Below are 13,142 nucleotides of genomic sequence, written 5' to 3'. Positions count from 1 at the left end.
CTCCCCTGGAGAGCTCCCGGCTGCTGCAGAAGACCTCCCGTCAAGTTAGAATTTCGCCCCAGAGACAGGAGAGGGGTTCCGCGTTCCCTTCTGCTTCTGAGGGGGCTACGGACACAGGTGGCACGCCTGTAAGTTACTACTCGAACCCCAGCTCAGGCGGAGCCCACCTTCCGCGCGTGACTCGCAGAGCGGGCAGGAGGAGCGAGGTTGCCGGGCCCCGATGGGTGCTGAGCTCTGGCCGGCTCTCCCTGGAAACGCCGGAGGACATCCCAGCCTGCTTATTCTCCATCTCTGCGTGGCCTGGACTGGGTTGTCAGAGACGGAACAATTATTCCTGTCGGACCAGGAGTCACTTCAAACCAAGAGACACAGCAAGGCAAACCAACGAAACAGCACGGCAACAGCAGCGTCTTAGTGGCGATGAAGCGCCGCTGGCCCACGTCTGTGCCAAGGTGAGGTCCCCTGTAGATTGGTACCCAAAGGGCGACCCGGAGAGGGAGGGGAGGAGGGAAGAAGGGGCTTCAGCTGCAACGCCCCCACCTCGCCCCGCCCGCCCCTCCCCCCACAGCTCTCCGGGCAGGTACCCTCGTGCCCTCTTCCGGTGAATCTGTCACCACTAGTATTTAAAAATTCCAGAGTCTCTGAGAGGCACAGCTCACATACGGGAAACCAGTAAGGACTTAAAAAGAAGAAGAAGGCCCTGGCCCAGCCTTGGGCAAACTACGGCCCGCAGGCCGGATCCGGCTGTTCTATCCGGTTCTCTTGCTCTCCCCTCCGCTCCTTTACTTTGAATTTCTATTAGTTCACACAAACACTCCATCCATGCTTTTGTTCCGGCCCTCCGGTCCAGTTTAAGAACCCATTGTGGCCCTCGAGTCAAAAAGTTTGCCCACCCCTGCTAGCCGGTTTGGCTCAGTGGATAGAGCGTCGGCCTGCGGACTGAAGGGTCCCGGGTTCGATTCCGGTCAAGGGCATGTACCTTGGTTGTGGGCACATCCCCAGTAGGAGGTGTGCAGGAGGCAGCTGATCGATGTTTCTCTCTCATCGATGGTTCTAGCTCTCTGTCCCTCTCCCTTCCTCTCTGTAAAAAATCAATAATATCAATTTATATATATATATAAAAGAAGAAAATCATTAGCAAGAGAGGTGTCAGGAGATAAAATGCGAGCTCACCTGTGTTCAGAATGTGCGCTAAGCCTGCCTGTGGGAGGGCCTCCCTGAGAATACAGCTCTGCCCTGGACTGAGGCTAGCGGGCCGCTGTGGACGGGGAGCTGGTTTCCTGGGCCAGGAATGTACGTATGTGCTCCTGTGCACCGAGCACGGCATTCTGAGCAGTGGGAAGGCCTGCCGGGCTGGGCGGGGATGGCTGCGCACCCACAGTCACGTGGCATCGCAGGATAGCGGGCACCGAGGGTCTGGGGCCGCTGTGTTTCCTTGGCTGTGGAGAGGCCTGGGCCGAGCAGGGCTGAGAAGAACTACACACACACACACACACACACACACACACACACACACACACACACACTGGCGCGTTCAGCAGCCTGGTGCCTCGGGTGAGCCACACAGCACCGCCCACTCCCCTCGAGCTGTTCTACCTGTGGGCTTGGGCAGGTGCTGTTGCAAGGGGCACCCGCCTCACACCTCTATGATCGCGCTAACGTTTAGTGAGCACTTACTCCGTGCCACACGCGGATGGGAGCCCTTGACGTGTACTAAGGGGCCCCATCCTCTCAGCAACCCGGTGATTGCCCCCATTTCACAGGTGGGTAAATCAAGGCTCGAAGAGGTGATCGTGGCAGGGCCAGGATCTGACTCGGACTCTGGAGTCTGGGTGTGCAACCAGGAGTCTATTTTGTCTTTGAAACCACACGCTTCTGTGTTGAAAGGGAGAGAGATGGAAGCCCGGTGCCTTTGACATGTGACCTTGGCCATTTTTCACACCCCCCTCTGCTGGCTGCTTGAGAAACCAGCCCAGAGAGCAGGCCGAGGGCTCCTCGGTTCCGACCCCAGCCCAGTGTCCACCAGGAGGGGCTGGGCTTCGCGGCACACTCGTCCGCCCAGGCTGCAGGGGTCGGGGCGGCAAACAGGAGGCGCGTTCTCCTGGTGAGTGACCTACGCAGCCTTCCCAGGTGCGACAGTTAAAGGTGCAGACAGCCCGTGCTTTGTGCTTTGGTGACCCTCCCAGACTCTCTGTTCAGGGCCTGGATCCCAGAGACGCCTGGGCCCCTGGCTGTGATGGGAGGGGAGGCGGCGAGGACCTGGGCCTGGTCCTTCCGGAGGCCAAGGGTTGACTCTCCCGCGCCCCCTGGGGGGACCCGTCCACTCCGCGGTGCACAGCTCCGTTTCCAAGGTGGCGCCGTCGACCGCGAGGCACACACCAGGACGGCGCAGAGCCCTGCCGGGCAACGAGTCACGTTTTGAGCTGCGCAGCCTTATTTATTTCATGTGACAGCCTCCTCCTTCCCCGACCGTGACGGAATGTTCGGCGGCGTATGTTATGATCTTTAATTAAAGGGAACTTAATTTGCTTTCGAGGCATCCTTTGTTCACGGGAGACACCCCAGGGTGTTTTAAAACCAGGTTTGGAATCGCGGCGATGGAGGCCTGGAGTCTGAGGCAGACGCTGGTTGCCTGGATAGAAGGGGTGTCTGCTCCCCCCGCCCCCACGCCCCACTCTGCGCTGCGGCCTGGAAGCTGGCCCGGCCCCAGGCCCGCCCTCCCTGCCCAGGAGCCATGCGGGACGTCTCTGCTCACCTTCCAAAGCACACAGACCCTGCAGGCCCCGAGCGGACCGCGGGCCAAAATGATGTCGGAGAAGGGGATGGGCCGTTTCGATGACAAATGGGCTTCCAGGCACTGTCGGCGCATCCGGGCGGGGGGCGCTATTAACGGGCAGAGAGAGGTGGCCACATCTGCGATGCCAGCGCCGGCCGGCGGGTCCCCACTGCTGTGTTTACTGCTCCTTAATGCGGTATTGTTTACTCACAATTAAACCCTTTACCATTAATTTAACTTTCAGATGCTGGAATTGGTCACACAGCCGCGCGTCCCGAGGCCGGACAGATGTGTTCTATACACTTGTTTAAACACGGCGCTCATTAGGAGGTAATGCATGTAGAGCGAGTTGATCACCTCACAAAGCAGGGCGCTTTATCACGGGGTGTCTCCGGGGCCTGGGGGGTGGGGGGGCGGGGACCGTCAGCTGCCGCTGTCACTCTCCCCCCCTCGGATCGGATCCTGAGTGACGGCCGGCCGCCACGTCCTCGCGGCCTGCTCGGAAGCACACAGCTTCCCGTCAGAGCCGGCGCGGCCCGGGAGGAGGTATTAATTGTTGTCAGCCTCCATTTCACACCCCGGATAACGAACGCGCGCCACCCACCCCGGCCTTGTTGGAGGAAGATAAACAAGTGGCCCGCGCTCCTGCCATGGAACACGCTCACATGTTTTTTTTTAAATATATTTTTTTATTGATTTTTTTACAGAGAGGAAGGGAGAGGGATAGAGAGTTAGAAACATCGATGAGAGAGAAACATCGATCAGCCGCTCCTGCACACACCTCCCACTGGGGATGTGCCCGCAACCAAGGTACATGCCCTTGACTGGAATCGAACCTGGGACCCTTCAGTCCGCAGGCCGACGCTCTATCCACTGAGCCAAACCGGTTAGGGCGCTCGCATGTGTTAACCGGGGTGTTTCTGGGGAGAAAGGCAGGGCCTCCCGGAGCCAGGGGATGCGGCGGCCCTTCCTGGGAGCCCGGGAGCCGCCACCCCGGGGGGCTCGGGCCTGGGCCCTGCTCGCCGTGTCTCTGGCTAAGCCACGGTTCCTCATCTTGACCCAGGCGAGCAGCGGGGCTGAGTGCCGGGGAAGGAGTCCAGGCTCCGCTTTCCCGTCTCCTAGCGGGAGGGGCAGGTTGAACCGGGCTGCCCTCGAAGGAGAGGACTCCGGAACCAGAACCCCCTGCAGGGAAATCTCGGACCCGCTTTTACAAGCCGCGTGACTTTGGGCAAGTAGCTTCCGTGAGCCTCAGTTTCCCCATCTGTAAAGCGGGTTGAACGATAGCGCGCAGCTGCTGTCTCACGGGGCGGAAACGAGGCGAATGCTAGTGGCGCCGGCCTGACCCGCTGTAAACGGCGAGAAAACGTCAGCCATCGGCAGCCGTCAAGACAGACGTTGTCTCCGGAGCGAGGGACGTGCCTCCCGGTTGGACGGTGACGCTGTTCTCCTGCCCAGGCTGCGGGTGAGGTGGGGGAGTTCCAACCAGAAGCTGTGGGTGTGGGTTTGCCTCTGGGCCACTTTAGCCGGCCCAGGAATTGGACAGATCTCCACCTTCCAGAGCGTTCCAGACATTTCTGCCCCGACCTCTGTCAGGACTGAGCCTGGCAAACAAGTCAGTTTGCTTCTCTCCTCCTCCTCCTCCTCCTCCTCCTCCTCCTCCTCCTCCTCCTCCCTGCCTCTCTCCCTCCTCCCTCTTTCAGCTTGGCTCTGAAGGGAAGTCTGAAGCCCGCCAGCCTGTAGAAGCTGCCCGTCCATTCTCTGCCCTGGCGCCCGCCCTTGTTCGGACGCCGATGTTTAAACTGCGAGGAGAAGTGGAAGGAGCCGGGATGGGAGTGTTCCCTGCCACTCCAGTCGCTTTGTCCTCGTTGTGCACGTCCAAGCCACCTCCTCCACGTGTCTCGGGGTCTTGGCACGGGCTGCTCCCTCTGCCTGAACCCCCTCTGCTCACAGGGGCGTCCTCCCAGCAGCCCAGCCCAGGCTGCCCATCCCGTGCCCCCCGGCCTTTTCCGACCTGGCAGGCTGGGCCGATCCCTCTGTCGTAGGCTCTTAGAGCACCTCACGTGTCCCTTGTGGCTTCTCTCAAAATATTTATAGTTCGGGTCGTTATGGGCTCCATTTTCATCTACTTGTCCCCACAAAACCCAGCCCCTGGGACGCTGCTTGTAGGAACTGGAAGGAGGTCTGTTACTCCACAGTGCTCCCCAGCGTGAGTCGGAGCCTTCTCCCCGGGGCCTGGCGGGAGGCGAGCCTCCTTACAGCTCGTGGCTCCTCAGTCTTTTCTCTCTGTGGCTCGGAGGGGCTCACTGCCCTCTGCGTCCAGGTCGCTGCTGGAGAAGGGGGACGCTGTGGTTAACGCCGGATGACTTCCATCGCCACGCGCTTCTGGGCCGTCACAGGGGCTGCGAGTCATCGCGGCCCTCCCGTCGGCTGACGCCACTGGCTGTGGGAGGAGCCACGATGATCCGTCCGTCCCCAGACCGCGTGCAGGAAGTGGCTCGGCCCGGTGGGTGCCTTTCAGGGAGGCGGGACCTTCAGGGATCTGTCTCCACAGCTGCTTCCCCCGGGCCTGGTGGCTGGCCCTGTGCGGCCTTCTCCTCCGATGGCGTTCCCCTTCAAAGCCATCGCCCACCCTGGCAGGAGAGGGGCGCCGAGTTCCGTACCCCGCGGGCACGTGTGTCATGTGCCGGGCGAGGGACCCTGTGGATGCATCCAGTGCACCGCTCCCCCAGGACCCGGCTTCCAGCTCCTCCAAACCCACCGCATTCCGGGGAGCTCGGACCTCGGGCATCAACATCCCTGACCCTTTGGCGACAAAGCAAAGCACCTCTCAATGCACACACCCCCGCAGAAGCGGGAGGTGAAACTCCCCCAGCTCTCATTTCCCTTCGTGGTTGAACTTCACCGACTGCAGTCATTTGCAGGCCATTTATTTCGCCGCCGACGCGTCCCGCCGACGGCCAGGAGGTCAGCCTGGCTGCGTTTGCCCCCTCCGGGACGGCATGTGGTCCCAGCTGGTTGTGCGGTGGTGGGAATGGGAGCTGGGATTTGGGGGGCTGAGCCGGGGGGGGGGGCACGTGTGGTCTGGAAGCTCCGCTGGGGGTTCTCTCGGGTTCTGCCGGGTGCTCCGGCTCAGGGCCACGCTGTTGTTTGCTGTGGATTTGTGCTGGGTGGGATTAGCGCTGATTACAAATAATAACCCCGAGCACTATCTCGTAATTAGACGTTATCTTCCAGATGTTTACAAGAAACCTTTAATATTTTAAGCTGCTTGGAGATCTCTCGGCACTCCATTGAAAGGGATGGAATCTAAAGTGGGATCTGGTGAGGTTCCCTTTCTTGGAATTTTTTTTTTTTTTTTTTTTTTTTTTTTGCTGGTGTCAGACCCCGGAGCCCTGGGTACCGGTGAAAGGATCCCAAGCATTTATTGTGGTGGCCCCTGTGTGGGAACAATTGGGGCAGCCACCCATTCAGTGGGTGGGAGGGGGAGCCCACGGCACGTCTGGCCCCTGTCAGTCGGCCGGGGCAGCTCACTGATTCCTTTGAACCACTTGAGTGCATCTCTCAGAAGTTCCCGGTTCTCTGAACCCCAGACAATCGCCCGCTCTCTCTTTATTAGGCGCTTTGAGGGACAGCCTGGCCCACACCTGCCTTTGAAGGGGCCCCCACCCCGGTTTTAATGACCTCCATCCGTCAAAGGGAAAGTTCAGAGTTCATTCCTTTGTCGAAGTCCCAGCAACGGAGAGATGTCGAGGGGTGCTGGCTGGTCCGGCCTCTTTAAATCACCCGCCCGAAAACTTTCCCCGCGACCCCTCAGCTCATGTCAAAACAGCGAGCCGGCCCTCTGGCCATTGTCATCGGAATCAGGGCTAAGTGACGCTGCGCGGTCATTACGTGGGCCCTGATTGGCAATCAGGGTACAATAGGGGGTCATTAAAAGCCATAAAACTGCCAGAGCTCTGAAAAGGGGATTTTGAATGGAGCCAGAGGGCCGGAGGAGGAGAGGGGGTTCGAGCCGATCGGGGAGGGGGAGAGGGAGCAGGCCTGGATTAAGAAGTCTCTCCCCAGGGACACCACAGCACACGGATCCTCCCAGGCCACCTTCCCAGGACGCTGCCCCTTAGAGCTCTGAAGAGGGTCGGCTGGGACCAGGACACAGTGACAGAGCCCAGAGGGACACGTCTTTACAGGAGTGAACAGTGTTGTGGAATGAAAGGTAACGCACACGTATCTACGCACACGGCTCTCGGGAATGGAAGGGGCAGCTCCGAGGATGTTAACGTAGGCAAGCCCCCCTCCGGCCCACGGACGGACCTTTGGGGATGCAGCCATTCGCTGGCGGGCGAGAACCCCAAGCCCCGACCACCAGCAGCCACTTCTCCTCCTGCCCTCCATCCGAAAGGCTCATCCCCACACACTCCCTTGTCTCGGGAAACTTCTGGAAGGTCCAGGAACCAGCCTGGGCCCCATCCTCTCGCCCGACGGAAGCCCGATGGGCCCGTGTGGATGGAGATTCCCCCGATGCCCTGCTTCCCTCCGGAATTTTCCAGGCACATTTGTCTCCGTCGGGGAGACGGGCAGGATTTCCTGTTCTCCGGTCCTCGTGACGAGCGCCCAGAATATGACACCACTGAAGAGCTCATCCATCTTGCCTCCTCGTCCCTGGAATACGCGGCCACAGGGACAGGCACGGCGTGGGCTTCCGTCTGCAGGAGCCCAGCGATGCCTTTGGGGAAGGGACCAGCGACACCCTACCCGGGTCATCCAAGCAGATTGGAGTTTGCCAGGGGCCCCCCGGCTCCTGGAAGTCCTTTCGGATCGACTCCCTTGCCCTGTGACCGTGGGCCCTTCCCTTCCTTGGCCGAGCCCTGGCTTGCTCATTTGTAAAATGTGGACGTTGACCTTGACACTCCCTACTGCCTCCTCGAGCTCCGGCGTTGCATTTCAAATAGTCCTCCACGTGTTCCACACGGATGTCCTCGGTCCCTGCTGGGTGTCGGGCACCGTGGGCACGGGCATGGGGCAGTGAACGAGGGTAGCGTTGTCTCAGCCCCCGTGGAGCGAAGGAACCCTGGACGTCTGGAAGGTGGATGGGGACAAGGAGGAGGAGGAGGCCCCAAGAGAAGAGGTTATGGGGAGGGGATGTCCGATCCGTCATCATGAGATGGACTCGCCAACAGAAGGGAGGCCAACAAGAGCTGAGTTCCCAATCCCCAGAGGCATTCAACGACATCAGAATGACAACCCACCCGACAGGTGCAACGGAGTCCCTCATGGAGGGGCCGGGAGAGCTGCCCCGGGGATGGGCTGGGAAGGGCTGTTGTAGGCACAAGGAGAAGCATGTGCAGATGCTGGAGGGCAGAAGCTCGACCCCCAGGGGCCTGCACGCTCCTCGAAAACCAACTGGGGTCAGTGGTGTTGGGAGAGGCCTTGAAAATGCATTGGGACATCATGCCTGGAGCCTCGGAGTCCCCAGTACTCACCAGGGCCGGCCCTCCTCTCCTCGCTCCCTCGCTCCCAGGCCCACCCTGATCTGGAGGCGCCTCTGTCCCCAGAGCTGTCGCACCAGCTTCTTCTCCGAGCTGACACGGGAGCACAGTGGTGCCACAGGCTGTATAATGATTTTGTCATGTGAACAGGTGCCACCAGGCACCCCGTGGGAAGTACCACTTTCATTAAACTAATGCATGGGGATGGAGAGGCGGCGGTACACTGCCCGGCGCATCTATTTTAGGCCTTTGCCAGCTGCTCCCAGGTGCCAAGACCCCGGGCACATCGGTGTCTTGGTGTGGCAGTGGGACGGGATACAGAGCTGTGTCCCCTCCCGATTGTCTCTCCACCCAGGGCCCTGGAGCCTGGGGGGCTCTTTGCCAGCCAGTGCAGGGGGTGGGCGGCGAAGAGGGGGACGCCCCTCTTAGTTTCAGACCGGCTGGCGTCTTCAGGGGAGCTCTCCGCCCGCCCTTCTGAAGGATCAGAGCCTGGGCATCGCCGCGGAATTAATGAGACCTCCGATGACACTCATTTGCTTCAAGGAGGTGTCGCCTGCGGTGACCCCCACATCTCAGAGTTGCCCCCACCTCCGTCCTGCTTCTTCCTTCCGAGGAAGGAGCTAATTAGGAGGAAGTCACCGCCAAGAAGGACGCGTGAAAGAGACCTCAGGAGGGAATGCCAGGCGCTTGCCGCTTCCCCACGCCAGCGCCGGGTCCCCGCGCCCCGCTTAGGAAGCCCGCCTCGCCGTCCCCGCGCCCCCCGACGGGGCTGCACTCCCCCGTGTCCGGGCCACCGCCACCAAGAGATGAGAGAGAAGACACCGCTAATCACAGCTAACCCATGCCATTTTCCCGACTCTGCTAATCTTAATTGAATCAATCTCCCAGCCTCTCTTGACAGTGAAAGATTGCTCAAATCTGGGAGGCCAGGCCGGACAGGACTCCGGGAAGGAAAAAAATCTCCCTTAATCATTAATTTGTCCATTCGCTCCCATTTGGCCCCATTCTTCACTGTCGGGGCGGTGCGCCCCCCACCACCTTCCTTTCTCCGTAATCACCCCTAAGTGTTCTTCCCAATGCGCTCACACGACTGGAAACCAATTTGCTGGAAGGGGATCCGGTAGAGGGACCCCACCCTCTCTCTCCTGGGTGCTCAGGTTCCATCTCTTCTCGCAATGAAGTCTAGTTTGGCTTTAATGGGGTCCAATGAGGTTCTCTGCTACGATTTTCTTGACACCCTGGTACACAGGAGCCAAAACCACCGGGCAACCAATTGCTCTTGGGTGAATCATCGGAAAGGATGCTATAATCCCAGGATGCACCCCGGTCCCAGGGAGATCATGTAACCAAGGGGACTGCAGGGCCCTTCATTGGTCTCTGAAGGACAAGGACTTTCATCCTCTGGACTTAAGGCTACGTGTTCAGAAACCGCTCCTGCTCTCCACATCATCCAGAGCAGGTTCAATGTGAACACGGGTCCGATGGCCAGTGAGAAAGGTGCCTGGGATGTGAGTTGAGGCTGAAGTAGGATAAGGGACCCTGTCACCCGTCGCCATTGCCTTTGGCTTGGACGATGGCAATAGTATGCGGACTGGCCTCCTGGCTTCCATCCTTGCTTCCCAACTCTCTGTCCCCCAGTGAGAGAGTTGATATTTTCAGAACGTAGGTCATAGCATGTCACGCTTCTGCTCCAATTTTCCTGAGCTTCCCGGCTCACTCAGCAGTGAAGGCCAGATTCTTCCGCGGGTCTGGCCACCCGGTTGACCACTCCAATCTCGTCTTGTGTTACTCTGTCACTCATTCCACTCCAGCCACCCTGGCCTCCCTGCTGTTCCTTGAAGATGTCCACTTTGCTCCCACCCCAGCCTTTGCACTGCCTCACGTGCTGCCCTCAGGTCTCCAGTGAAATGTCCACTTACTTAGGAGATATTTCCTGACCATCCTGTCTAAGAAAACACCCCGTCGTGCCCAGTCAGTGTGGCTCAGTAGTTGAGCGTCAGCCTAGGAACCAGGAGGTCATGGTTTGATTCCCAGTCAGGGCACATGGCCAGGGTGTGGGTGTGATCCCCAGTAGGGGGCGTGCAGGAGGCAGCTGATTGATATTTCTCTCTCATCATGGATGTTTCTCTCTCTCTCTCTCCCTTCCTCTCTGAAATCAATAAAAATATATTTTAAAAAACCACCCCATCACCCTCTATTTTATTTTTTTCTATGCAGTTATTCTCATCTGATCTGTGTTTTTCAACATTCCTGTCTCTCCCAATCCCACAAGAGGATGTACCTGACACATAGTAGGTATTCATTAAATATTAGGTTAGTGGATGGCTGGGTATCACATTCACTTGGAGGCCTTTAATGACTTGGGATTCTTGAAGGCCAGTTTTCATCATTTCAAAATTTATAAAGTTAAAGCCTTTCACACGGATCTCGAACTTCCCAAGAACAACGGTGGGGAACATCCACAGAAGACTCTTCCCATCAGTAAGAATCATCAGCAGTGTTGGAAGCTAGGCCAGACACGGCCGTTGTCACACGGGACTTCCAACCGAACCCCATCCCTGCCAGAATTAAGAATCTCCCAACACAGCCTAATTTTGTGGTTATTTGAGTTTGAGTTCGTAACCCAAGGTGGGTTGCCAGTCACAGGTGGATTTATTGTAGCCTGGGGTTGTTCCCTGGCCCGTCCAGGCCAGCTCCCCAGGGCTCCTCGGCATGTCAATGCCAGGTGGCAAAACAAACAGGCCACGATCCTCTTCTCCGGGCCTCGCCATAAATCGGCCCGGCCTCACTCACCAGGCTGCGGTCCGGTCTGATTTATACAGTTCACGAGATTTATGGTGTCATCATTTAGCACAAAAAATAAGGCCTCTCAAACATGAGTTCTCACACATAAATTCCAAGGCTAGCCGGTGTTTGGCGGCCTTTGTTTTCTTTCGATGATGCTGACCACACCTGCCCCGTCTCAGGGATGGATCGTGTCAGGTAGAAGCCTGCACAGTTGCAATTTCAATCGGGTGCAGCCAGCGTCATGAGCTGCGCAGAGAGAGGACTGAGGAGTGGTCAGTTGATTTGGTGTTCACACCGGGGTCTGCGCTGAGGGTGCTGAAGGGCAACTTCCACGTGGTCCCCCCGAGGTACCTCTGCCCTGCCCCCGAGGGGGAGGGGCAGGCTTTGGGTGGCGGTGTTGACGTCAGCAGCAGACTCTGCACCTGCATTGGTTGCCCTGGTGAACGTGATGAACAGGGGTAGGGGTGTGGGTAGAGAGATTCGTAAGGAACCGTGGCGTTGCGTGGACTTGCCACCTTCAGGCCTCAGTTTCCTCATCTGTAAAGGAAGGGAAATAGACCGGAGATCCCCTTTCATATACTCTCTTACGACTCTACGCTCTAGAAGGCAAGAATTGCTTCCTCGTTTTTCTTCGTTATGTTCATGGGGTTTGATCCAGGGAGAGATGCCCATATGTTTTATTGAATAGAATGTGATTTTTTTTTTTTTTTTTTACTCTGGAAGTTTGGAGTGAGGGTGGAGGTGGGGAAAGTGCTTCTGCTAAATTTCGAAAGGTCCTCCATGGCTCGTGAAAATGAAAATAATTCTTTTTTTGACTTCGTTTGTATAGGCCATTTGAGAAACACGTAAGGATTTCAGTCTCAGGAATGTGAAGACTGAAAACAAAAAAAACACAAAAAAACCTAAGCCACCATTCCTTTGCCTAAAATTTAGTAAATTTTTATGGTATTTGGTTATTTAAAATTTTCTGTTTATTTCTCCAAGGCCAATAATTGTCATTTTGAGAACATTTGGGTGTTTGAGTATGTACCACCACTCCAAGAATGATAAATCTCACCATATGCATGCTTATGTGGAATATAAATATTCCTTTCCTGTTTAGTTGACAGTTTTAGGATCCTTCTAAGCAGTGATAAAAAACTCGCAGTTATAATGTGTGATCATTTTGCCTTTCATTATAATGCAGAATTTCTCCATGCAAAATCAGGCCAAGATATAAGCCTAAACCCAGGGGCAAAATTCATTCATTATGCATGTACATTATTCCCCCAAATATTGATAATACTTTTCATAATAATTATTTTACATATATTAGCTCTCGCTGCTATATTAGTATTAAAGATACCTTTATTAATCTTGAATATTTTGCTGAATAATGAATAGGCTCTCAGAGGCTCGAGTTAAAAGCTGCTCTTAGCTAGAGTGCTGTAAATCAGTTGTTTTATGAACAAAATTGGCTTCTGTGTTTTTTTCCGCAGGATTGCTTATTTAAATAATTTTCCCATTTAGCGAATGTGTATTTATTTATTTATTTATTTATTTTTTTTTTGCCGGAGACACGTCCCCCCGCTGCTGCCCTGCCTCCGGGGTCTCTCTCCCTGTCGGTGAAAAATGAAAAATCACAAAAACCTTCCTCTGAGCCTTCACCGTCGGGAAGGGCAGGGCTCTGCATTATTTAGCAGGCAGTAGGCCTGTTGGGCCCCTCGATGCCCTCGCTCGCGCGCTCGCTTGCTTTCCTGCGAACGGGTACCAACAGTCCTGCTGACAAGAAATGCCCTTTCTAGAGAGCTAACTCTGTGCGAGGCCAGGCAAGTACCAGCTCACGTTACGATCGCCCTATTGGTCGGGAACTGTCACTTCCCCCATGTTATATACGCTGAGTGGCCAGGTGATGATGATCTCTGAACGCATAATTGGCCATTCAGTGTGTATCCTATATAGTAAAAGGCTAATATGCACATTGTCCCCTCGACCAGGAGTTCGACCAGCAGGCAGGCCGGCCAACCACCCATGTCCCCTCCCCCCGGCCAGGCTGGCCGGACCCCACCCATGCACAAATTCATGCACCGGGCCTCTAATATATATATATACAC

The sequence above is a fragment of the Plecotus auritus genome (assembly GCF_963455305.1).
Source record: "Plecotus auritus genome assembly, chromosome: 10".
Classification (NCBI taxonomy): Eukaryota; Metazoa; Chordata; class Mammalia; order Chiroptera; family Vespertilionidae; genus Plecotus; species Plecotus auritus.
This window is presented reverse-complemented; position numbering follows the sequence as displayed.